Here is a 19,382-nt window from a genome sequence, read left to right as displayed (position 1 = left end):
CAAGTGGGAAGGAAGTGGGCGTGCTTCATTGTAATGAGCCGTGACCCCGTGCAAATGAAGGGCCGACCGTACTGCGCATGCGCGCACGAATCTGCTGCGCATGTGCAGAACTTTGCTCGGCGCATTCAGTGAGATAGGTAAAAGGCCAAGCGTACTTAGTTTGAGGATCACCCTGTGTATAAAAAGCCCCAGTCAAACACACTTCCCTTGCAAAAGTATATCCCAGTGTTTCCCTTCCATGAGCAATTTCCTTCTGCTCTTAAAGCGGGAGTTCACCCATTTAAAAAAAAAAAAAAAATCTCCCCTTAGCTTCCTGCTCGTTCGGTCTAGGGGAATCGGCTATTTATATTAAAATATAAGCAGTACTTACCCGTTTTCGAGCTGCATCTTCTTCCGTCGCTTCCGGGTATGGGTCTTCGGGAGCGGGCGTTCCTTCTTGAGTGACAGCCTTCCGAGAGGCTTCCGACGGTCGCATCCGTCGCGTCACTCGTAGCCGAAAGAAGCCGAACGTCGGTGCGGCTCTATACTGCGCCTGCGCACCGACGTTCGGCTTCTTTCGGAAAATCGTGACGCGATGGATGCGACCGTCGGAAGCCTCTCGGAAACCTGTCAATCAAGAAGGAACGCCCATTCCCGAAGCCCATACCCGGAAGCGACGGAGAGGATGCGTCTCGTAAACGGGTAAGTACTGCACATATTTTAAAATAAATAGCCGATTCCCCTAGTAATAACGAGCAGGAATCTAAGGGGGAAAAGTGCCCTCTAAGGGTGAACCCCCGCTTTAACGTTTGTTGGTGTGTTGTTAAGTTGTGTTTGTGAGAAAAGTGTTTGAGGAGTTGGAGAGTCTAGTTGGTGTTTGTTTTTGATAAGTGTATTTTGTTAATTTGTTTGTTATTGTTTTAGCTGATTTATTTTTTTTGTGCTTGTATTTTGTTTGTTTTTTGTTCGTGTTTTATTTAGAATTTATAGTAGCTGTCTGCTTGTGTGTTTATATTTTTGTCTGTTTTTTGGGTGTATATTTTTGTCTGTTTTTTGGGTGTATATTTTTGTCTGTTTTTTGGGTGTGTATTTTTGTCTGTTTGTTGGGTGTGTATTGGTGATTGTTTTTTGGGTGAGTTTCTTGGTGCTGGGTGGTGTCTGTGATGGCCCCCAAGCGCAGGAAGCTTAATTTCACCCTGGGAGAGAAGCAAATTCTTGCTCGGGGTATCGTGCGATATGGGGGATATCTGCATGGCCCTGAGAGCCGGAACACCCCCCCGGCCAGGAGGAAGGAGCTCCTTAAACGGATAACGGATCAGGTCAATGCGGCGGGGGGGGGGGAGACCAGGACCCCAGCTGGCATATAGAAAAAGATTAACGACCTTAGGAGCGTCGTCCGCAATAAGATGGCAAAGATGGACGCCCATACCAGGGGCACTGGAGGAGGGGGACCCTGCCCAGTCAGACTGCCGGAGGAGGAATGGGCAGTGGCCCAGTGTTTCCACCCACAGCAGGTGGTGGGCCTGCCTGGCTATCAGTCAGATGTTCCTGTGAGGACAGGTAAGTTTTTGGTTTTTCTCTCTGGTGATTAGCATGTGTGGGTGGGGGAAGGGAAGATGTGCCAAGTGTGTGGATCCTCAAACCTGTGATTGTTTTGTGTCCTCCACAGATGGCCAGGAGGTTGCAGGCCCATCAGGCCAGGAGGTTGCAGGCCCATCAGGCCAGGAGGTTGCTGGCCCATCAGGCCAGGCTGCTGCACCACCCCCAAGACAGGCTGCTGATGACTCCCAAGAAGGGCAGGATTCCCCAGGGGAGGGGAGTGGCCAAACCTCCCCTCATGAGGAGGTTGAGGGGGAGGAGGATGAGGGGGAGGAGGATGAGGGGGAGGAGGATGAGGGGGAGGAGGAAGAAAATATTCAGATTGGCCGGGAAGTCCTGTTGGCCTCTGATATGATGACCTTTGAGTCTTCCCCTGAGGCTACCCCAGAGGCTGGCACCAGTCAGGCCACCATCAGGGGTAGCCCCTCCCACTTCTCCCCCAACAGGCCTCCACCCACAAAGGTCACTCTATCCCCTCCTCCCAGGCCACAAGCCTCAGGGGCAGGCAGGATGGTGACCCAGGACACCATGGAGGTGGCCGAGCGTCTGCCGGTCAGTCTGCTGAGGGACAATGCCCGGCAGACCCGCACTCTGGCTAAAATGCTACAACAAATGACCCAGATGGAGCACAGCCTGGGTGTAATGATGGAGGCAGTCGGTGATGTGGCCACCAACTCAGTGGCGGTCATTACATGCATGAACGACCTACAGACCGCCACAACAGGCGTGGCCCGGGAGGTGACTGCCCTGACCCAGGCTGTGCAGGACAATACTAGGTCTGGCCAGGCCAATGCGGCTGCCCTCACTGCCTGTCTCAGTAGAATTGCAGTGACCTTGGAGGGCAGGCCAGCAGGGGAGGCTCCTCCTTCCCCTGCTCACCCCCCCAGTAGGCTCCTCCTTCCCCTGCTCACCCCCCCAGGAGGCTCCTCCTTCCCCTGCTCACCCCCCCCCAGGAGGCTCCTCCTTCCCCTGCTCACCCCCCAAGAGGCTCCTCCTTCCCCTGCTCACCCCCCCAGGAGGCTCCTCCTTCCCCCCCCAGGAGGCTCCTCCTTCCCCAGCTCACACCCCCCAATGGACATCCTCCACGAGGGCGTGCCCGTGCCCGTGCCCGTGGCCAGCCAAGGCGTAGCAATCGCCGCCGATAATTAATTAGCAGGGATACTTTTGTTTTTTTATTTTTATGTTTTTTTTTTTTTTTTATTATTTCATTTGGTATTCTGTACTTATGATTTGATTTATGTGTGTGAATGATGTGTGAATGTGGGGGGGGTGGCATTCCTGATAAAATAAGGGTGTCACCCTCAGTTTTGGTGGAGTAGGGATCCCCAGGACCAGGAAGAAGTGATCCCAGGTTCCTGAATGGTGTATGAATGCACAGTTACATAATTGGAGCCGTGGCGTGGCGTTGCTGCTCCCAAGTACCAAAGGGGGGGGGGACTTGGATCTAATCCAATTCGATGTGCATGTGATGTGTCTGTGCTAGGGACCACAGTGGCGTGCATTCATGCATTCTCATTGTGACATCATTAATGTGCGTTTACTCTGCAAATAAGCATTCTGCGAGGCGTCTCCTGACTGCTGTTCCCTCAGAAGAGGGGGTACCCTGGGTTACTAAAGTCACTATTATAGATAGGGGTATGGATGCCCCTGGCATGGTGGCATACAGATTGTAGTCCAGCAAGTGTGTGTGATCAGCTCTTCCTTCATGGTATTGCTTTAGCTGACCTTTACACGGCATGTGTAAAATTAGGGCTGCTTTTATAAAGTGTAAAAGTGCTCCGGGAAACTAACAGAAGCGCACAGGTCGTAATCTACGCCGCACACACTTAATTTTGTGGATCGCCCTATCTCCCTCATTTGCATCTTTGCCTATCAAATACAGCGGCGTGTCTAGCGTAATTTGCGCACAAAGAAGCGCCGGTGTAATTATTTTAGGTAGGACGGAAATACCGGAATTTCATGCGTATCTCGTATCACATTCTCTCCTGCCCAAAAAGATAGAATTCTACTACCTGCTCGCAAAGCCTTATTGACAAACGCATAACAATAAAATGGATATAAAATACTTACTAGGTGTCACAAAAGGCCTCAACTTTTAAAATAAGATCAACCTTCAAGTGTTTCCCCTACGCTGATGCTGCCTCAGAGCGGAAGGGTGTTTGTTACACATTTTCTGGGAATTCCTAGTGCTTACCACTTTTTGATCATAAATTCAATCCTCCATCAAAAATTAAACTGGATGGTCCCTGCAGACTCACCCACCACCTATCTTTTACATAATACGCAACTATCATATAAACGCTACAAAAACTCACTCCTAAGATATATTCTGAATGCAGCAGCTCTATGGAAAACAATTAATCCACCTACCAGTAGTACATTGCTGCACTAGAGTATCAGGCATGCAACTTATGGAGCAAATTGACCAAATTTCTCATAGACCAATCTGAGAAACATTTTTACATTTAGACTCCCTGGCTGTTGTACAGACACCCTAAAAGCTGCATTGTCACTGGTCTTGGTGGTGCTGTAGGGAGGAGAAAGGCTCTCCTCCCACCCCCTTCCTCCTATCCCTCCCAATCCATTCCTCTTATACCTCCCCCTCTTTTATTTTCTCTTTCCGTCCCTAGCTTTTGCATTTTTGGTCTTCCTCCCGCTCTTACTCTTCTGCTGGTTTACTTATTCCTTCCCATGGTTCATTTCATTCACTTAATCCGAAAAAAAAAAAAAAAAAAGACCAGGAGGGGGTCGAGATACATCTGTTATGGACGAGCAGCATAACTACATCACTTGATGGACTCTATATGCAAACTGTATACTTGAACTGATTGTTGGAATGTATGCTAAGGCTTCTGTATACAGTGATATTTCTGGACACTGTGTTACTTGTCCTATGTTCTGGTCTATTTCGTTTAAGAAATAAAAAAAATGCATAGTCATTTTGTAAGCAACACTTTGAAACAATATTTACTATTGCATATGATTTAAGTCATATTTCACATTGGGGGTTTCTGTTCCATAATTTTTTTAAGTATTTCACAAAAAAGAATACAAAGTTAAAACAAAGAATGCGTATCTTCCACAATGTAAAATACAGAGTGAATAGGTAAAAGTACAATCATTAAACTAAAAAAAACATAGAGAAAGGCACTTTTCCAAATGAGAATCTTCACAGTCAGTATTGAGTGCACCGTCAATGTGGGGTAACCCCATCATTTGTTCAAAACTCTAAATGAAGCATTAACAAGGTGCATTTTGGCCTAACTGTACAACTAAAAATTGTGCTTCCAAGCTTAAAGTCAGCTCATAAACAATAATGGCTTGGAGGTGGACTTGTTAGTAACTGTATATGTTTGTGGAAGAGGACCTCTAGGAAAAAGAAGGCGCATCCCTCGTCACCCAGAAATTGGTCTTCACTACAGTTAGTAGTAGCTTTTCTAGGTTTAGAGGTAGTAGACAAAAAGACCTAGGAGATAAAATAGCAGAGACAAACAAGAGGGAAAGAGGAGAAGGGAAAGGTTAACAGGGAAAGTAGGGCATGACCTTGCACGCCGAGTCCCACTATTCTCAAACTGCCTTAATCGGGTATGGATCTTAGATCTCCAGTCAGGTACTTGACCCATGGGTCCCAAACTTTCTCAAACATCCACATGTTATCATTCAAATTCGCTGACATGCGCTCATTAATCACAATCCAAGAAAGTTTATGCTTGAGCTGTTCGAATGGCAAGACTGCCGATTTCCAAGATTTTGCAATAATAATTGTTGCTTATTTGAATATAAAATCTATGAGACGTCTCTTGGGTGTAGATGAAGTTGTACACTCTAATCCAGAAACGCCTTACCTTAGGGCACTGCCACAATATGTGGTACAACGTCCCTTTGTGTCCACAGCCGTGGACACAAAGGGACGTTGTATGGGGATCTTCAAAAAGTTTACATACTTCAAGATCATTGACAATCATCAACTTACTGGTACGTTGCTAGACTTCACATGGTTACAGTGGGATGATGCCTGCAGACATCATCCTGGTATTGTTTTTTAGACCCGACAGTCGGCTCTCTTGTAAAAGCAATCCTAGCAGCTAACCCCCCTCCCACGCCTTCCGCGGCTTTCTTAGGCTGTCCTGTCCCACCGGGACAATCAATCAACCAGCTGGCACTTCTGCTGGCTGTTTATAGAGGTAAATGGAGACGGGCATGGCTCTGTTCAACTCTATGTTGGGCTACTAATGCTGCATACACACGACCGATTTTTCCCTCGGAATAAACTCCTACGGGTTTTCCCCACAGAATCCTGCTCAAGCTGTCTTGCATACACACGGACACACCGTCAAAAAGGCGGTGACGTACAACACTGCGACGAGCCTAAAAAAATGAAGTTCAATGCTTCTGAGCATGCGTCAAATTGTTTCCGAGCATGCATGTTTTTTTCTCCATTGGAATTCCATACAGACGAACGGAATTTCTGATAGAAATTTTTCCGTCGAAAAAAAAAAAAAACATGTTCTCTTTCTAAGTCAGCGAAATTTCCGATGGAAAAATGGGGCATACACACGGATATCCATAAAAAAAATTCAGTCAGACTTTTTCCATCGTAAATTCCGACCGTGTGGCATTAGACATTAAATGCAGCAAGGCTCAGTGGGCTGCAGTCAGGCAGAGAAAAGCATGAGAGAATGGACAGCAAAGCCCCTGCACTGTCACTTCCGATATCTGTTAGTATCTTGAGCTACTAGGTGACATGCAGCTTTAGGACACTGCATACTCCAGCAGGGAGGACAGGAATATGGGGTGGAGAAACTTCAATTAGGGTGGTGCTGGGTAATCAGAACCTCTATTAGCATTTAAAACTAGTATCTGTACATTAAGCAATGCTGACATCAGTGTTGCCAGCGTTAAATCATTGAGGGATGTTGAGGGGACCAGTCACTGAGCCCAGAGGCTTCTGGTCACCATTACAATAAGTAGGCACCTTTTGGCTAAGAGAAGACCAATTATAAAGAGGCTGTCTTGGACATTAGAAATATTTACTGAAAAACAAAGAACAAAACTAAAAAAAGGACATGCAGGTTTAATTATTATAAAAAATTGTGTGTGTCTGAAGACTGGTACATTGTTTTTCTGTTGTTTGTAGCTTTGGCCCAGATTCACAAAAGAGATACGACGGCGTATCTCCTGATTAGGAATGCAAATTAGGAGTTACGGTGATCCACAACGGTTTTTCGCTTTCGCTACGTCGCTGCTAGTCTAGTTTACCGTTGCAAAGTTAGTCGTCGTTTTAGGTGCCCTAACTTTACACAGCCCACGTATGTGCTGTATAAAGTATGGCTGTCGTTCCCGCGTCGAAATTTAAAAATGTTTCCTTCTTGCGTAAGACGTTCTAAAAAAATGACGTCACTTCGCGCAAAGCACGGCGGGAAATTTAAAAGGGAGCATGCGCAGTAGGTCCGGCGCGGGAGCGCGCCTAATTTAAATGGCACACGCCCCTTTGAATTATGCGGGCTTACGCCGGAGGCCGCCGGTGTAATTTTTTTTTGCAAGTGCTTTGTGAATCAGGCACTTGCGATGAAAACTTGCGGCGGTGTAACGTATCTACGATTCTACGTGAATCTGGCCCCTTGTTTTTAAAAACCCACACACAAAACTCTCCACGCTAATCTTCTACAGGTCTTTCCAAATTCATGTCTAATAGCAAAAATAATACAAAGCATGTTTTTAGTGATCAAATAATGAATTTGAACCCAGACATTCACATCCTATGCCCTTAAATATGATGCCGTGGTAGTATAGAGTCAGATTTGTGAATGCATCATTTTAACACAGAAAATATACTTGCATTTTAATATGAGCTGCTTATATTAAATGACAATAAACCTAACTCTTTAAGCATCATTTAGAAAGTCTGCATACTTGTCACTTATTTTTGTCTTTGTTGATGATAAGAATTGCTTCTAGCTGAGCCTGAATAGCAATCTCCCAAACACCCCTTTGTTTACTAATGTTCTACTTTTCTTTTTATCTAATATAATTTCTTGTTTCTCTAGTTATAGCATAGATGAACCTACAGTTAGCTGAGAACATTTGCTATTAGCTTCTTTTTCTATAAAAAAAAAATTAAATTTGAGGATAATCCTACCTCCAGAGCTTATTCTGTTCCTGGTCATTGACTGTGACAGTGAAAAGGCTCATCTGAACGCACTGGAGCATCCAATCTAAAAGCATAAAACATATTACATTTCATGAAAAAGCTAATTCAGATTGTTTAATTCTGGTAATATTGCCTCTGTCACCTTCAAAATCAAAATGTTCTTTCCTGTTATTATAAGGAAAACAACCAAATTGCTAGAAAACCCATTTGAATATACAGCTGCCTTATGTTGCATACTAATTTGATGAAAAAGCCTCTGCTGTCTCTTCATGCACTGTACACTGTGGAAGGTGTTTTAGTACATTTTGGTGGTGGACAGCAGTCCTGGACTGGCTTCAGAAAATGATTGCTGGACAGTAAAGCAGCTGTCCTCACTTATGTTGTTTATTCATTTGTTTTTTATAATACACTAACCTTCCTACCAATAACAATAATATTAAACCAATGTCACTATCCTAGTGTTTGATTCTTTTTTAAGCTATTTTAGCTGTGACTCTCTATTTAAAGTGGATCTGTTACTATATAAAAATGCTTAAAAAGAGAAGTGTAGGGAAGAACTTTCAATAAGGAAGGCTTTTTTATAAAAAAATATATTTTTATTAAGTATTTAGGGCCAGATCCACAGCCAGCCGCCGTAACTTAAATATTCCCATTTAAGTTACACTGGCTGAAAATTTCTACCTAAGTGCCCGATCCACAAAGCACTTACCTAGAAATTTTCGGCTGTGTAACTTAAATCCGTCCGGCGTAAGGCGTTCCCAATTCAAATGGGGCGAGTCCCATTTAAATTAGGCGCGCTCCCGCGCCGGACGTACTGCGCATGCTCGTGACGTCATTTTCTCGACGTGCATAGCGCAAAATTAGGTTACGCCGAGCTTCGTGAATCGCGCCGGGTCAAAAAAGTTGCGTCGGGAAAAAAAACGAGTTGCGGCGGAAAAAAATAAATAAATAAAAAAGACAACGTCGCTGGAAAGCAGGGTCTGCTTTTACAAGGTGTACTAACTTTACACTTTGTAAAAGCAGCCATAATTTTACGATTGCAAACTAATACTTACGGAGAAAAAACTAAGCTGAAAAGCTTCGTGGATCTCCGTAAGTGCTAATTTGCATACCCGAGGCGGCATTTCGACTCGAAATGCCCCCAGCGGCGGATGCGGTACTGCATCCTAAGATCCGGCAGTGTAAGTCCCTTACACATGTCGGATCTTCTGTCTATCTCTTGGAAACTGATTCTGTGGATCAGTTCCAAAGATAGAAACAGGGATACGCAGGCGGAACAGCAGATCCGCCTGCGTATCTCTTTTGAGGATCTGGCCCTTAATGTTTAACATAACAACAAAGTGGAGTTTACAATAGGAATCGCCTTGAGTTGGCTACACAGGGCCATACAACAATAACAATTTGTAGGTATCCTAGAAAACAAATACCCTCTATCTACCCAGTAAACCTATTCTCACCCAAACCTTTCCATCCCAAAACTTGTCTCCTGCAGGGCTGTGGCAATGAAGTGCTGTAATTCAATTTCCATTGCAATTGTATAGTAGACATGTGCACACTGAAATATTTTGTTTCGAAATTTCGTTTTCGATAAATTTATTTAGTTACTCCCGAAATATTTTTTCTTTGTTCCGTTAAAAAATGCATTTGTCCGAAAATCAGAATTAATTAACGTCTAATCTGTCATTGAAGGCTCATGGTGTCTGTCGAATGTTTTAAGAAGATTCGACGGAGCAGCTAAACTGTACAACGCCGCAGTTGTACATTTCCGGTCGAATGTTCTGCCTACAAGCTATAGAAACATTTCTAATGTTGAATGACACTAGTAATAATTATATTTATACATTATTATTACTAGTCAACCAACATTCAAATTCTTCTATAGCCTATGGGCCAAGCATTTGACCGGAAATGTACGATTGCAGTCTTGTACAGTTTAGCTGCTTGTCAATTCTTCTTAGAGCTTTCAACAGACACCATAAGCCTTCAATGACAGATTTGACGTTTGTATGTTTTTCGCTGCTTTGTCGAATCTTCGTAGTTCATGTCGAATGGTCTACCATTTCTCTCTAAGTCCAATCTTTCCTCTCTATGTAGAATAATCTGGGACTAATAGAGTTAAGGTTAGGCACATTCGACCGCAGATTCGATAGACACAGATTGCTATTGTCAGCGCCATGTCGAATCTCCTATCTATATCGAATTGTTATAGCAACGAAAAAGAAAATAAAGCATTTTTGTATGTCGGATCTTTCGGATTTCGCATTCTGCACATTCATTTTCGTTTGTTAACACGATAATGAAAATATCCAAAATTCAGACGAAAATGCATTCGGATGAAAAAGAATGCACATGTCTATTGTATAGTAGCTGGATGGGCCCTCAGGCGATCTGGACCCAAAAGTACCTCATAGCGTGGAGTCAAAACCCAATACGGTAATCTCTGAGGACTATGAAAATAGAGGGCTCTAATGGTAATTCTATCTATTGGCCAATCTTTAACCAAATACTCTTTTTGCCTGATGCATAAGTATGTATCAGCAGGTAATACCCAGCCCTTACCTGGAATTTACCCTGCAGTGGAGAAGGAATCCAACCATGTCTGCCAAACCTTAGTAAATTTCTTATCACAACCCCTGGAGATGTATGTTGTTTTCTCGAAAGGGATCATGGAATTGACCAAACCTTTCCAGAAGGACACGGTTAAGGAGCAGGCTTCTTCCAATGTAGGAAAATAGCTTTGATCTCCCTATTCTCCGAAAATCCATACACACCTAATGGTCCTGTAATCTACTTTTCATTAAATTGTTTCTTACTGTATTATTCTGCTTTCTTGTAACGCCCTCTGTCAGCTCCTTAAAGGGATTGTAAATACACAAAAATATTTTCCTCTTAAATTAAAGTCTGACAGTAGCTGATAAAGTAAAAAGTAATGTTTTGCATTATAACTAGTTTGATACCTGTTGAAATCGAGCTGTTTTATTCACCTCCGTCACTCCTGAATCATTATTCTCACTGACTTCCTGGTTTGCGGTGCGCATTCATTCTTGCTCACGGCCTAATGGGAACTACACTTCCCATTAGGCTTAGCCTCCATGCCTGTGATGGATAAGAGAGCATCTTCATGCAGGGCTGTAGTCATAGGGAGGGGGTGAGCACATTCTGCTTTCCACCATGCAAAATGGCTCAGATGCTGGTGGAAAGCAAGAAGAGGAGTGACAGGAAATGGCATTTTCAAACCTGGATTACTGTATTTTGGAGGTCAAAAGGAAAAACGAGGTAAGTAATATTTAAATGCTCTAGCTTACAGCAATCAATTGATCTAATAAAAAACGAACCTTTAGTGTTCCTTTAATCTCTTCTTTCCCCTTCACTTCTGTTGGCTTGAAATGAGCAGTGCATGTTAGTTGCAGTCATGTGCACTTCTCTATGTGCACCACAAATCCCATAGTCCCCAGTCTATGAAATGAGTGAGCAAAAGAGGGTAGTTATGTTCCCATACAGTGGAACCAAGGAGAATGAATGTAGCCACCCTCTAACTGGAAGCCAGATGCAGCAAAAAGGGAATTCTGAGATTTGGAGTAGGCTGAGATCAATAGAAGGTACTTTTTTGAGTTAAAGAATATAGCCAAAGCTCCTGGGGATCACAGATGTGCAGTTGGTTCTGCACTTCTGTGATCCGCTGTTGACTGATGTCACTCAGGAAGGTCAGGCTTTGAATCGATTCCAACTTTACAGTTGGGATCCACCCAGATGCCTGGACCGGAAGCTGGCTCAGCCTCTTAGCACACTGCTAAGAGCCTGAACCAGGCACTACCACCCCATCCCACCCCTACAGAATTTATACTCACCTGGGCCCAGACAATACCAGGTCAGCTAAAATGTCTCCAATTCAGTTTGTTGCAATAAGATGAGTACATTGTTGTGAATGAATACATGACCTAACATTCTGTAGATATAACTATCCTTTAGTCCATAGAGCAGACATTTTACTTTTACTTTTTGACTGAACATATTCTTGTAAATGATAAAACAAAGGAATATGGCATGGAAATACTATACATATTATTAATTACTGATACTCCAAACTTAATATTTCATACCACACCCTTTTGAGGAATAACTACAATGAAGCAGTAGTTCTTAACTGGCAATTTGTCCCATTCTTCAGCAAACTACACCAGTTGATGGGTTCCTTCGCTCTTTACTGTGAGTTTTAGCTTTTTCCATATTTGTTCTATTGTATTTAAAACAGGAATCAACTGGCTACTTCTTAAAGGTCTAGTATTTGTTTCAGAACTATTCTTGGTTTATCTTAGAAATATTTTTTTTAACACCCGCCATTAGGTTTTGATCCAAAATACCTTCCAGTATGATACTGTAGTGCTCTTTACAGATTCAAGGCCCCTGGTGCCATAGACAGCAAAGCAACCCAATAACACAGAGGTATTCAATTTAAAAGAACCACAATTGTATCCACATTTTAAACGAGGAGCTAAATGAGTCTTATTTTTTTTTTTTTGCGATTTCCAAACCAATCTAATTGTGTTTAATCTGTTCAAAGGACAGTCTTTGAAAAGGAATGTTTTAACATGCACTATAGCAAAATTAATTCTGCCTTTTTTTTATGTCTATCTTTGAGAAGTCTTAGGGAAAGGGTGTGCCTTGGTCTTCTATTGTGCAGTCCACTTTCATTCAGACATTGATAGATGTTGTACATAAATCTTGGAGGTCAGCCAGAATGTATTTTGAAGTTTCCATTGGTTCTTCCTCCATCATTCGAAAGATGCATCTGTTCAGTCTGGTGGCTATGGTCCCATGAACCTTCAACCTTTTGATAACATTAACAACCCTAGTCAGAGGAATATGAAGCTCTTTGGAGATAGTTTAGTAGACTTTACCATTAGAATGTTTGTCTGTTACCTTCTTTCTTTCTTTCCAGACTTTTTTATTATCTTGTTCGAGTTGGCTGTAGTGCACAATATGACATACAATTCCTACAAGACATACAATGACATACAAGTCAGAATTGTTCTCCATTCAAATAGGCTTACTGACTAGTTAAGAGATTACATGCACTTGTGATGTTAATTAACCACTTCAGCCCTGGAAGGATTTACCCATTTCCTGACCAGGCCATTTTATGCGATACGGCACTGAGTCGCTTTAACTGACAATTGTGTGGTTGTGTTAAACTGTACCCAAACAAAATGTACGTCCTTTATTTTCCCCAAAATAGAGATTTCTTTTGGTGGTATTTGATCACCTCTGCTGTTTTAATTTTTTGCACTATAAACAAAAAAAGAGCTACAATTTCGAATAAAAAAAACAATATTTTTTACTTTTTTGCTATAATAAATATCCCCAAAAAAAATGTATTGATCAGTTTAGACCAATATGTATTCTTCTAGGAACAGCAGATCCCTCTCTACCTCCCTGACAGAATGGGGATCTGTCTGTTTACATTGACAGATCCTTGTTCTGGCTCTCTGAGGAGCAATCGCGGGTCACCAACGGACATTGCAGCCGCCGGCCACGCGCATCTTCTCCGGTGTCTGCTGTAGAGCTACAGCGGTTTGTGCAGGGAAGCCCACCTGCCACCGTATAACGACGGCGGCTGGTTGGCAAGTAGTCAAAGTGAATTGTCTGCCTGGTTCAGGTTCTCAGGGGTACCAGTATTTATGTATATGCAATCTTTATTTGTTCTATTATTTTTAAGAATATGTTATAGTGTCCATTCACATCAGAACGTGGTGCTGGAAACCTGTGTTTCCAGCACCACGTTTAAAATGCACTGCAGTTGCAATCTGCAGTGGGTGCCAATGTTAGGTCAATGCCACCCAAAATGCAGGTTGCAAACTCAGTGGATTTGTCTGCACTGGATTGCACGGTACAGAAGTACCATGCGATCCAGTTGAAGTGTGTTTTTTAAAGCAGTACATGCACTACTATTGGTGCAGTCCAGTGGGATTTAGCCCATTTAAATTCTCTGCATGTGAATTACACAGGGATGATCAAAAACTTCCTGTGAGGTTCCTGGCATTACCTGGTCCTAAAGCTAAAACAAAGGGTTTTTAGAGTTGAATATGGGACAAAGAAATGTTGGATGCTTATTTACATGTCAATTTAAACATAATTTACCTTTACCGCACATTATGATTCTTTGGGGAAACGTAGAAGTGCACTAATACTTTTGGCCATGGCTATACAGCTTCCACTCACACTCTGGTTAGAATTAGACATCTTGTAGGTAGGAGCCAGGGCTGGACTGGGACAAAAATTTGGCCCTGGACTTCATCCAGACTGGCCCACTTTGACAGGTCTTTCCCATGGCGGCCGGACAAATCCTGCACCCCCCCGGCCACCCAAGCCCCCTCTCCCCCTTCACTAGCCGTTCCACTTTATTAGAGTAGAACGGCTGGTACTGGTCCTCTTATAGGCAGTACCAGTGGGGAAGCTAGACATTATTTCACCCGGGGCAAAGAATCAGTTCAGTGCCCCCCCCCCCTTATGGGACAAGATTAGGCAGAAGTGAGAAACTCCCAGGCCATAGCTGTTGAGTCAGCTGTCTGTCCCCTCCCCCATGCACCTCTGTCGTCTCCCCTGCTCCTCTGGTCCTCCCCCTGCTTCTCTGTTCCCCCCAGGTGAGTGCTGCAGAAAGGGGGAGGAAGTGAGTGCTGCGGGAAGGGAGAAATAGAGGAGCGGAGGGGGGCAGCGGTCCGCTGTCACTGAAGCAGGCCCACTGAGCCATCGGCCCACCGGGAAACTCCCTGTAGTCCCAATGGCCAGTCCATCCCTGGTAGAAGCAGTAGAAATAAATGAACGCTGACCATTTCTGTAGTTTATTTTCATTTTAGTACTGCCCTTTTGTGCATTGAGCAAAATCCCTAACAGCTTGTGCATGCATTTACCATTTACTGTATATTTAGAAGCAGTGAACGTGATACTTACCAGACATTTGCGGTAGGTGAATATTCCTGGTGCATGTGTTTTAAATGACAGTGATTGATTCGCCTGCCATCAGTGTTTGGTGAATTTACATTCACTGCTTTATAAATATGCTCCATAATGAACATAAGATTGATGTCTATAGGGTGAGTATCTTTGCTTGTAAAGTCATAATCTAATATCTAGGCACAGTGACTTGTTCACATTCCCAGAACAACTGCAATACATTAACAAAAACAGAAGCATTTCAATAAATTTGACATAATATAGAATATAATCTGTCAATAATGACTTTAGGAAAATTTGAGGAGGAAAGCTGCACTGGAAAATATTTTCATTGTTTCTTGCCGTTTTGGAAAGAAAAGACTTGCGCCATGAGGGACTCAGTATTTAATGGTACTGGGCATTTCGGAGGAAGTGTTATGTCATTCAGAACTGAAAAACTGCTGAGCAAATTAAAATGTGGCAGCACAAGGTAACCAGTGTAATAAATGGATTGTCAAATTAAATCTGTGTGGAAAAAGATATGTTCTAAGATGATGTGACCATGAATGATTAAGATGAAAAACTTTTTTTTTCTAAAATGGACAAACTGTTTATTTTTTCCTTTAACACTGAGGGTTGATTTTTAAACTTTTTAAACTTTGGAGCCCTCGTGCATTGTGTACACATTTCTTAATGCATTAAAATGTGTTGCAATAAATGCAAGGACTGCCCAAATTGCTTGGGTCCCCTCCCCCTTAACAGATCACCTATTGTTAGGTGTTAACGGTACCTGTAAAAACAGTTATGCCCCGTACACACGATCGGGATTCACGGCGGGAAAACAGAGAACCTGCTCGGCCACTTTCCCAGTGTACACACCAGGGGCCAGATTCTCAAAGGACTTACGACGGCGTATCTCCACGTACGCCCTCGTAAGTCCGAATCTGTGCCGTCGTATCTGTGCGCCTGATTCATAGAATCAGATACGCCTCTCAGTTGCCAAGATACGAGTGGCGTAAGTCTCCTACGCAGTCGTATCTTGGGGTGCATATTTACGCTGGCCGCTAGGGGCGCTTCCATAGATTTATGCGTTGAATATGTAAATTAGCTAGATACGCCGATTCACGAACGTACTTGCGCCTGCTACGCCATTTACGTAAGGCTTACGTCCGGCGTAAAGTTACCCCTGCAAGGAATGCAAGGTATGGTCGTCGGAACAAGCGTATCTTTTTACGTCGTTTACGTAAGTCGTACGTGAATGGGGCTGTGCGTAGGTTACGTTCACGTCACAGGCATTGAGCCGGCGTATCTTAGGGCGTAAATTCGACAGGCATTGCGCCGTTCGTTAGGCACGTCATTTACGTGGGGTCACGATTAATTTGCATAGAACATGCCCCCTACCAGCCTACTTTGAATTAGGCGGGCTTACGCCGGCCAATTTACGCTATGCTGCCGCAACTTACGGAGCAAGTGCTTTGTGAATACTGCACTTGCCTGTCTAAGTTGCGGAGGCGTAGCGTAAATAGGATACGCTACGCCCGCACAAAGTTACGCCCTCCTACGTGAATCAGGCCCCATCGGTTTTCCCATTGGGCAAACTGTGGCGAGAGCTTTGGCTGGGAATCTCGGCCGTGTGTATGCTCCACCGCAGTGTTTCCCATAGGGAAATTGCCGGGAAAAAGACCACCGGGAATCGTGGCAGGAAAAAGAGAACATGTTCCTCTTGCGATTCCCAGTGGTTTTCCTGTCGGGAAAACTGCTATGGAGCATACCCATGGACAGTTTTCCCGGCCAAAAGCTGTCACAGCCAGTTTTCAATCCATGTACTCACCCTATGGTCCATGCCCATGCCAACGGACCTTACTTTGTACAGTACTTTGTTTTTTGCAACACTACACTTTTTTTGGTGAATAGGTAGGGAATGTACTCATTCACACAGGGTGGGGGCCGGATCTAGGGGCCCCCTTGTTAAAGGGGGCTTCCAGATTCTGATAAGCCCCCTGTCCGCAGACCCCCACAACCACTGGCCAGGGTTGTCGGGAAGAGGTCCTTGTCCCATCAACTTGGGGGCCAGGTGCTTTGAGGTGGGAGGCGCAGAGCACTCCCTGCCCCAAAGCACCCACCCTCCATGCTTGAAGGCATGTGGCCTGGTATGGTCAAGAAGGGGAGTGCTTGCTTGTCTACCCCCTTTCCTGACCTGTCGGGCTGCGTTACCAGATAAGGATCTGGTATGGATTTTGGGGGATCCCACACCATTTTAAAAAAAAAATCCATGGTCTTGGGGTGCTATTTAAAAAAAAATGGTGGCGTGGGGTTCCCCCTCAAGATCCTCAGAGCACAAGTCGCATGCCACAAGTCGGATTAGTTAAAATGATGCTCTGACTTTGATGCGACTTACATTCAAAGCAATGGATTGAAATTGTGCCCAAGTCGGACCAAAGTAGTGCAGGGAGCATTTTCAAAGTCGGATCGACACATATCAGGCCTCTTAAGATGGCTCTCTTAGGTTACCATTAATTTTGACATGTCATACGACATGGAAGTCGGAGTGTATGTTGGACTAGTGTGAACCGGCCCTCAATGGTTTTTCTATTGGGCCCCATTACAAGTAGCTATGGACCTGACCCCATATATGCTAAACAAAAAATATGAAGGAAGATCATTTTGGTACACAAAGCACCTAAAAGTTACTGTTAAAGCAATTTATTCACAATTTATAAAAAATTTAGGTAAAGCTATTTTTTACATAGTTGCATTGGTTCAGCTTAGACCTAGGTAAGTATGTACCTGTATGTGCTATACCTGTAGGATGCTCAAAGAAGCTAGAAATCACTGTAGCAGGCATCGCTGCTACAGTTATTTCCATTAGCTTTGAAATCTCATGCCGTGTGGCTACCATGGCTTCCTGAACACAGGGGGCCGGATTCAGAAAAGAGATACGACGGCGTATCTCCTGATACGCCGTCGTATCTCTGAGTGGGGTCGGTCGTATCTATGCGCCTGATTCAGAGAATCAGTTACGCATAGATATCCCTAAGATCTGACAGGTGTATGTGTCTTACACCGTCGTATCTTACGCTGCAATTTCAGGCTGGCCGCTAGGTGGCGCTTCCGTATGTTTACGCGAGGAATATGCTAATTAGGTAGATACGGCGATTCAGAAACGTACGTCCCGCCGGTGCATTTTTTTACGCCGTTTACGTTCGGCTTTTTTCGGTGTATAGTTACCCCTGCTATATGAGGCGTAGCTAATGTTAAGTATGAAAGATAAAGTGACGAGCGCAATAATATGACTGTGTATCCAATGTGTTAATCAGTGAATCAAACTGATAATTAACAAAAAATGAAACACAGTGCCAAAAACATAAATAATGAATGAATAACTTAGCCAGCATGTGGCCAGTGAAAAAACATGCACAAAACAACTGCGAAATGTCAGCAAACAAAATAAAACTCAATAAGTCCTGAGGAAATAGGCTAGTAATAAAGCCTTTGAGTATCATGTGCATAAATAAACGAACACAATTCAATGTGATTAAAAAAGTTCCATAAAGCAAAAGCTCTCCAAAGATAATGATGTGGTGTTTTCAAGGATCTTCTAATGTGGATCTTCAAATAATATGTGCTCACAAAGCGCTTACCTTCCCAAAGAAGTAATCAAGCCTTGATTATATGGATGTCCATAAGAGGTGCTGTTGGATCTGCAACTGGCTATGGGTGTCCAAGACGTCCTGTATAATCCTGTGTTTGTAAGCTCCAGACTTCTAGTGGGCAACGATGGTGCTCAGCATGGAGAAATAAAAGAAATAGCTTCCCATAGTGCAGTAAACAAGGGCTGGTTTATTTGTAAAAAACGCTACATTTGCATTTTCAAAAGCAAGATAAAAACGAAAGGAAAAAACAGCTGATCACAGCTTCCTGGTGTGTTGCTATAGTAAGTCCGTCACCTCTGATGAAGCCACGTGACGTGGCGTAACATGTAAGGGACGGACTTACTATAGCAACACACCAGGAAGCTGTGATCAGCTGTTTTTTCCTTTCGTTTTTATCTTGCTTTTGAAAATGCAAATGTAGCGTTTTTTACAAATAAACCAGCCCTTGTTTACTGCACTATGGGAAGCTATTTCTTTTATTTCTCCATGCTGAGCACCATCGTTGCCCACTAGAAGTCTGGAGCTTACAAACACAGGATTATACAGGACGTCTTGGACACCCATAGCCAGTTGCAGATCCAACAGCACCTCTTATGGACATCCATATAATCAAGGCTTGATTACTTCTTTGGGAAGGTAAGCGCTTTGTGAGCACATATTATTTGAAGATCCACATTAGAAGATCCTTGAAAACACCACATCATTATCTTTGGAGAGCTTTTGCTTTATGGAACTTTTTTAATCACATTGAATTTTGTTCGTTTATTTATGCACATGATACTGAAAGGCTTTATTACTAGCCTATTTCCTCAGGAGTTATTGAGTTTTATTTTGTTTGCTGACATTTCGCAGTTGTTTTGTGCATGTTTTTTCACTGGCCACATGCTGGCTAAGTTATTCATTCATTATTTATGTTTTTGGCACTGTGTTTCATTTTTTGTTAATTATCAGTTTGATTCACTGATTAACACATTGGATACACAGTCATATTATTGCGCTCGTCACTTTATCTTTCATCACTTCACTGTATTTTTATTTATATTTATACACCATTAGATTGAGCAGCATTA

The 19,382-nt window shown here is 43.3% G+C and overlaps 1 protein-coding gene across 1 annotated transcript in view; it reads left to right on the top strand.

Annotated features, from left to right (window-relative positions):
* The window catches only part of CCDC178 (coiled-coil domain containing 178), a 384,864-nt gene that overhangs the window by 278,142 nt on the left and 87,340 nt on the right, over nt 1–19,382 (top strand). The gene's annotated exons all lie outside the window — the stretch shown is intronic.

This window comes from Rana temporaria, chromosome 5, assembly GCF_905171775.1.
Source record: "Rana temporaria chromosome 5, aRanTem1.1, whole genome shotgun sequence".
NCBI lineage: Eukaryota > Metazoa > Chordata > Amphibia > Anura > Ranidae > Rana > Rana temporaria.
This window is presented reverse-complemented; position numbering and strand designations above follow the sequence as displayed.